Consider the following 8778-nt stretch of genomic DNA (forward strand, 5'->3'; position numbering starts at 1 on the left):
TTTACGGAAGAACTTTAAGGCTGAAAACAGCAAATTTTTCAGATGTGAACTTAAATTTTAGAACAGATAACATATTTATTTATAAAAACAATAGGCAAATTTTCTCAGGAAACACTAAAAATTATTTTCATATTATTTTAATTTAAATTCTTGGTTCTCTTATGTAAAAGAGAAGATCTACATACTAAAGTTTGTGAAATTTACTCATAAAAACTTAAAACTTATTGAATCAAGTATGAAAGATATAATCTAGGGTGTTTGACTAGGATATCCCCTGAGCCCCAACCAGTCTGCATTTTTAAATATACTACTACTTAATTGTTAATAACTTTTCTTTTAAATAGACTTTCATAATTTTCGGGTCACAATTATGACACTCGTTGGTTTTACTAAAGTACATATTTCTAGTATTTGTTTGTTGTGAATTTGGGAGTAGGGGGATGGTATCCAAAGAGAAACCTACACAGTAGAGCTGAAGTCTTTTCGTAAATACAAAGCCAAATTATCGATTTGTTTCGATAACAAGGAAATGGGATGAGTGATCAAAAAAAGAAAGGCTTGTACTGCGTATGGTATACACGAGTATACATTTGAAATTTGAAGTCTCTAGATTTAGTGGTTTACGAGATCGCTGAGTTTATAAAGGCAGATACTCAAACGGAAAAAATCAGACAGCTGATATCCATATTGTTCAAAGATATTATATCCTTTACAATAGTTTAAAAATCAACGATCTAAATTTACAATGTTTAATTAAAATTGAAGAAGCGGAGATAGTCTTGAATTAGGTGTTGACTAGCAACTTCTTCACTATAAGAGATTGCTACGCAGTCTCAAGAATAAAACGTCAAATAAGAGGAAACGAAGAAGTAAGAGAGGCAACGAGCGCAAGATTGTAGTGTTTGGAATACACTACGTATAAATGGTGGTTGTGTGACAAAGAATTATAAGGGTTGTTTTTCACATTTTTAAAGTTTTGTTCGACTGTCCAACCTTTCCCATCCAATCCGATCTAAATTTACTAGTTTACTACTTGGAGTCGATTTTTGTTCAACAATTTTTTTACAAGCAATAATGATGAGCTTACGTGAACATAACATATATATATCATATAGTTGCCTCATCTTCCATTTATCGTTTTTTAAATTTTACTGTATGAAAATAAGTGCCTATATGAAGTTTCATGCCGAATATTAACATCTTGTAGATTTTTATTTATTATTTTTTTGTACATATTTCCATATTTAAATATGTTTATATAGTGCAAATATACAAAATATTTATATTCTTCATCAGAAATAACAGCCTAGTCTTAACCTGTCCACCGGTTTATCTGCCCGTCTCTGAATGCAGAACATTTTGCCGTTATTGAAACTAGGGACTTAACAATTTGAACATATACTTATTGGTAAGTGGTAAGATTTCGCAATACGCCCTAGCGAAGTAGCAACCAAAACGCGTCTACGGAATCGAACTATGAGACCCGTATATAAAAATATTTAATTTATATGCCTACGCCTACACATTGTGTGACAAATCGGAAAAACCGATAGTTTAAAAAATTGAGATCTAGAACTTCTCTTTGGGGTCGACAGAAATAAAAAATGAGCTTTCCCACAATTTTGAAGCCTAAATCACAAAATTTGGTAGTTTCGTTGCTATTGACGTCTTCTAATGCTAAGACCAAAAGTTAAAACATAAATATACGTTTACTATTGAATACCTCATTGGGAAAAACGACGTCCTTAGTATGGTTATAGTAAAGATAAGGTTACTGTTTACCTGCACTGCTGACTAAAAAAACTATATATATTGATCTCTTGATGGTTTGGCGAATTGGCAAAGCTATATCTTCCAATATTTTGAAGTTAGAGCTTAAAAATTCGATAGCAAAATTTCTACAGACTCTTTCTTGAGATTCACCAATATGATTCAACTGGTTTTGGACCGGGATCCAGTAATACTTACATTTTTTACATTAAATTATTTAAGTAAGGAATCTAGCTATTAAACAGATTATTTCGGTCTTCGGTGCTCAAATTACGACTGATAATAACTTTTATAATATGCAGCCATAAAAAATACAATATGTATATGAATACATATTATATAATATAAATATTTTTACTTAACATTAACAGTTTACTTTAACCATTCGGTTATATATATCTGTATATTAAAATTTAAGACCTGACGATTTCAAATACGAGCATCATGTTTAAAAAATTAAATAATTTTGTATTTTCAAACCAAAAAATATCAAATCTACACGGCATTAAAATATTTGGTAGCTTCACATTTTTCGTAAGTTTTCAGTATAATCAAAGTCATTGAGGTCAGATGTTTAAATATTGCCTATTTTAATTTTTCTTTTTCAATTCTTTTTTAAATAAACCAATAATTTCCACTGTGCCATTTAAAATTATATTATTAATATATTTATTTTGATTCATGTATGACAATTAATTGATTGATTTATATATATATATATATACACTATTCGAAGTTAGATCAGAAAACAGAAAAGTACAAGACAGGAATATCTTTGATAGTAAAAATATGTTCCAATAAAGAATTATTAATTGAATAATTAGCAATATTTACGATTGAAAGATATTGTCAAACATTAGAGTAATTTAAGTACGAATAGTTGACATCAAACAAAATTGACATTTATATTGATACATAAATTTTAATAATCGTCCACGATCTAAAAAAAGTTTATCAAAGTAGTACATGATATCACCCTATACGGGTAAGCTTTAAATTATCGTGGTGGGCAGAAGAAAATACTCCACTGAAGACGGTGTGTATTACGCCCGTATAAATTTGGGTTTGTCAACTAAACTAAATTAGTTAAGATTAACCAAATCTGAGCACATCAATAGTGGATAATTTTGCAATAATTTGATATATCTAAGCATCAATTAAAAGAGCTTACCATTGGAAAATAACAGTAAACAAAAAAGGAAATTTGAATATATTTCTTAGATTGAAGATTGGACAATATGTAAAATAATACTTAATTAAGATTTATTCGAAACATTAATTACAAACGAGAGTCAATCGTTTAGATTTCGTTTATAATATTTTAACCAATTTTAAATATTCCGTAGGTATCGAGACGTACGTATCAAATATAAAATGTATTGAAAATACTTAAGATTACAATATGCAGCTATATTCGGTATTCGTATTTAGTATCGATTCTGATGGCATTTTAGTTCAAACCAAAAAATATGAATCAGACTGAAAACACCAACACAATTGGTATTCACAAGAGGTTTTGTTTGTCCAGGAATGAATTTAAATTTTAATGATATATATAATACACATAATATAATAAATTATAATCATATAAGCCTCCAATAGAATTTATATGTTTTAAATGATTATAAAAAATGTATTAAACGATGAGGAGGAAATGAACAATTTAACTTCAGCTTCAACCTATTAAATAAATATCAGAAAATCATTAACTAAAATGTATATAAACTAAACTAAAAAGTTTTTGTTATTATTTAGTGCACATAGTTTCATCAGGTCTCAATTATGAAGAAACTGTAGAAAGCATATGCTGGCCTGAGCTCCTCTGTCTGTGTAAAATCTATATATATCGATTGCCAGCGTAAGTTTTCGGCCACGTTTCAGCTGATTCGGAGGCCAAAGCACCACTTTGTATATTCTACTGGAGTAAACACTCCCCTGCTCCTTTCAAAACGCAATTTTACTCTCCTGTATAGACACACGCATTTCATCACCATATTTATGCCATTAAAACAAACAAGTTACAGAAAAGCTTAAAGTCATTAATGAAAGAGCTTGAAATTATGGATAAGCAGTTAGCAACATTTATTTTTCGTAGTCTGAGATTTTTTGCTAGAGCCATCTAATTTTTTTTGTTTTATTTTTAATGTTGTGCGTCGTTTAAATTTTTTGAAAATCGATATACTTTTATATATATAAAAACAACAAATTTATGGATTAGAAAGGGTGCTGTACACATTTTATATTACACAGTGAAAACAACTTCTTCTTCTTATCGTTTTCATTCTTACTGGTAGTGTTGTTGAGCGTCTTTGGTGTCGTGTGGTGGGTGCAAAATATCAATGACTTTTGTTGCGGACAAATCACTTCCGGTTTAATGGTACCGTTGTACTCAAACTCAGCATTTCGTCTATATGCAAAACACTCGGCACAATGTACAGGGCTTAAATGAATTATAAACTTGTCTACTTTTTTAGTCAAACTAGGAATGTGAGTATTTATTCAATGTTGATATTTGCAACTCATTTATTTATTATATAATTTGCATGTTTTTGCTTTGTATTTGGCGCACATTTCTAAAAGCATTTTTCGTTTGGTTATTTAACAGATTTTGTATCACATGCACATGCACTCACACATAAAGAATTGCCATTTAGAGAAGGGCAACACTTTCTAGTGATTAATATATATTTCAATGTTGCCGTTTTACTTGTTCCTATTTATCGACCATATTTTAAGGGAAAAGCACACATACGGCAGAGGCAAATATCATCGACTAACTAACTGACCGAACGGTCGGCGCCCATTGTGGAAGAGAGCTTTAAATGTTTCTAACAGTAAAACCATGAAGTTGTGTTTGGAAAATAGAGAGAGAGAGAGAGAGAGAGAACGAGTGCAGTCCTGTAAACACAAGAGAAAGTACCTATTAGCCATTCGCTCTTTGCACGTATGTGTGTATGTATATTTTTAGTAGTGGTTGTATTTCTTGTCTTGTCCGTTATAATCATTTAGGGGTTGTTTACAGGGTGCTCATACGTTTACATCAACCTGTGACGCTTTTCACTGCGCAAGCGTCAAGCCAAGAAGCCAAGCAGAGAATGTTCTATTTTGTAACAATATTGATTATTTCCAGAAATACGTTTGAATTTTAAGTAAATAAAAATAATTTGCCACTTGCGATTGAAAGTTTGCAAACAAATGCACATGTTGTTGCCGTTTCTATCCCTTAACAAATTAATTTTAGAATTTGTACACCATACTAATGAAAATACTTAAATCAATAACTAAACTAGCACGAAATCTCTAGTCGGACTACCCGACTAGGAGAAATCCTGAACGTAGTCCGATCTGCGTGCTTAAATATTTTCCATAGCTTGTATCTATATTTATACCCTGATCCCATTAAAAATCAGAAATCAGTGTATAATAGTTTTAGGCAAATGTATGTAACATGCAGAAGGACCCGTAGCAGACCCCATAAAGTATAGATATTCTTGATTAGGACGACATGCCGATGGATCCCTGTCCGTCTGTCTCATGTGTGAATGCGTCGATCTTAGCATCTATAAGAGCTGGAGACTTGAATTTTTTTTGTAGGTTCCTGATTTCTATTCCCGATTTATTGTTATCGATTGAAAACATGATGAAAATTCAGTTATTAAATTATATCACGTTCTCATTTTTCCTATACATGTGCACACATACACACAAAAGAGTGCATTCTGTTATATTCGGAGAATCGAAGTGTTTGAATAGTTATTATTATTGCAAAAGGAAGGCTGTGCCGGTACTGGTAAATGCGGCGTTCGTTGTCGAGAAGTTCTGGATTCAATGCCACCTGGCGAAAATACGCTTGTTTTTTTTATTATGGTAGAAACTATGGAAAATATTAAAAACGCCGATAGGACTGGGATGAGGTATTTCCTATTTGTGCAGCCCGACTATAGCTTTTTTACTTGTTTCAAGTGACGGTGTAGGTAGGTGAATTTAAAATATGCTGGGGCCCCAACAGTGACGTAAAATATTTTTTATGCCTCAATAAAAATGTAAATGTTAACTCAATATCCGAATTTTAAACCTTAGAATTTTAAAACTTTAAATGATATAGATTTTTTGCGATTCTCCTTTGGATATATATGGTCAATGCGGGCTATATTCTTGTCAAATGATACAGCAATGTTTCTCTGTCTCGCAGCCAGATAATTTAGTAAATAAAACATTTGAAAGAATATTTCTGACGTCCCCGAATAAATTCTAAGCTCGTTAAAAACTAAACCAGCCCTAGTCGAGACTGCTCGTGATGCATATACATACATAACAAACTACGCATGCACACATATACACATTAAACCAGAAGCCCGCGCTTTGCTTACTGTGCAATTTTCGCAGCGACTGAATTTCTTTTTCAATGGGTTCAAAGTATAACAAAATAGTCCGACGGCAAGATACCATAAACTACATACATAGATTAGTCTACTATTTTAAACATGGTATATAGCTGGTATTTATGTATATATATGCGGAACACAGCCATTTATATACATGCATAAGTTAAAATAAAAGAACTTGGGTTTCTATTTTTGGTATGACTGGGTTCACTCCAGTTTTCAGACTGTTTTATTCTATCCCAGCTAGCTAAAGTCGGAATTGACGGCGGCAGCGCTGTTGATAACTGTCGCAGCCATGGATACCAACCCTCCGTCTTTTTAGGTAGATCCCCGTATTTTAAAGAGATCTACTTGTAAATAGGCTAGAACTAAGTACTTTTTAAAAAAAATTGCAAAATACCCAAAAGACTAACTAAACTATGAGGAAGGGGCACGGCCAGACGATTTTTGGCGTTATATTTTAAATGTTAAAAAGGGAAATTTACCCAGATGTTTTCGATCTTGATGGGGTTTACTAAAAATTTGGTTATTTTGCCGCGTAGCAGTTCTAATGTTGAGCGACTATTTTCTGAAATAAATTTTATCAAAACTATGTATTATTAGTTTTGATAATAATTTGGAAAGGAAAACTTACAGCCTTCTGACAACCACCTAAAATAATTTAATAAATATACAATTTGACACGAAAGTGTTTTCACATGGGAATAAAATTATATTTTTGTTCTTTAACATAAAAAAAAATATACTAAGTATGAGATTTCAATATTTTTTTAAATTATATTATGTTTTTTCAAATTATTGTCTTACAAAACTATGTCTTAAAAAACTATTAACATAGGCATAAAAAAACAATAACAACTAAAAACATATTCAAATTCAAGTGACACGAAAGTGTTTGCACAGAAATACTTTTCAAAAATAAGGCAATATTAACTTAATTAACTATTAAAATTAGTATTTGGTATGACCCCCGTTGGCTTCAATGACCGCTTCCAACCGTCTATTCATGGAATATATTACGTTTTGAACATATTCCACCATTGTCTTCTCCCATTCCTCCAATATATAAGACTTAAAATCCCTTTTATTTGTTGGACCTCTCTTGGCTGTCCTTTTCTTAAGATCAGCCCACAGAGTTTTTTAATTTTTATTAATTATTTTTGTAAGACAATAATTTGAAAAAACATAATATAATTTAAAGAACAAAAATATAATGTTTTTCCCATGTGAAAACACTTTCGTGTCAAACTGAAGAATAAAATTGTGTAAAATTCGTACATTAATGTGTATAAACAATTTGAACAATGTAATTTTCTTTTTAAAACGTCAACAGAAATTAATAACAAAGTACAAAAACAGCTAATTTACAAATTTATTGTTTTATTCATTTTTTTATTGTTTTTAAATTTAAAAAAAAGTACGTAGATCTACGTATTTCAGCAAAATTGTGCTACGGAAAAACACGCAGATTTTGGAGCCAGCCTACGTAATTTTCAAATTTTGAGTTGGCATCCCTGGTCGCAGCAATCTTTGTATCCGGTGACGGCTGGATTCTTAGGAATTGCAGCCTGCTGAATTGTAGTCTGCTGATTCGGTAGTTTCGAGCTATTGTAGCGGTTCTTGACAACAGCGAGAATTGTGGGACAACTTTGTTGTTAACTCTTCCCTCTTTAAACTTGTCCCCAAGTAGGCTTTACTTTATTATATTTTTTTTTCTTAATGAAGGACTTCGTTGATCGGGAACTGCTGTGGTCTTCTATTATTATTAGCTTTTTGATCCTAAGGATGGTCGATTCGGTGTTGTCAAACTGCTGAGCGTTGATGGTTATGGAGTCATTGTAAAACCGGATGAAGTAAGCACCTCTGATGAATTCCGTAGTTCCGCTCCAGGTCAGGTTACCGCCAAAGTCATTAAACAAGGTCAGCTCGTTGTCGGTTTCCTTTATTTTGTTCAGATGTTACGCGTTGCTAAAGTTGCAGTACGCCCTGGTACCCTGAACTATCTTTGGCATACATTTGGTATCGCTTAAATTAACAATTCTTGTCTTAAGACATACGGTAAATTAATAAAGGTTTTACAATTATTTGGTATTTCGTACATTTGGTTTTTTGAAATGAAAACTTATTTTGTTTTAGGTGAATTATTTTGTTGTTTTTAATGACCGGTTTGATTAACATGTGTTGGAAATTTATTTTATTTAATATGCATATTTTAACTAAATAGACGAGAATTGATTAATTGTGCAAGATAGAAACGTTAGAAAATCTATGGATAATGGGGGTAATTATTGATTGTTGAATGTGGCGGAAAGGAATCACTGGTTTTTTAAGTTTAGTTCATTGAAATTGTTCTGCTTCCGCTTATTTTCTAAGCACCTCATTATTTCGAATAAGATGGAATGGAATCTTTCCACTTGTTCGTTAACTGAACTTTTGTAAGAGGGAGCTTTGTAAATTTCAATATTTGATCCTTAAACATGAACTTTATAGTTTCCGCACTTAGCTACTTTGGTACTCATTAATAGAATATTAAATATGTAATAATACTAAAAATTTAAAGGTTCTTTAATATCCTGGATAGCTTTTGATTTAATAATTTTGGTCTGAGCTAATTTTGGGAATT

Source organism: Drosophila hydei, unplaced genomic scaffold (genome assembly GCF_003285905.1).
Source record: "Drosophila hydei strain 15085-1641.00,03,60 unplaced genomic scaffold, DhydRS2 tig00000001-arrow-pilon, whole genome shotgun sequence".
NCBI lineage: Eukaryota > Metazoa > Arthropoda > Insecta > Diptera > Drosophilidae > Drosophila > Drosophila hydei.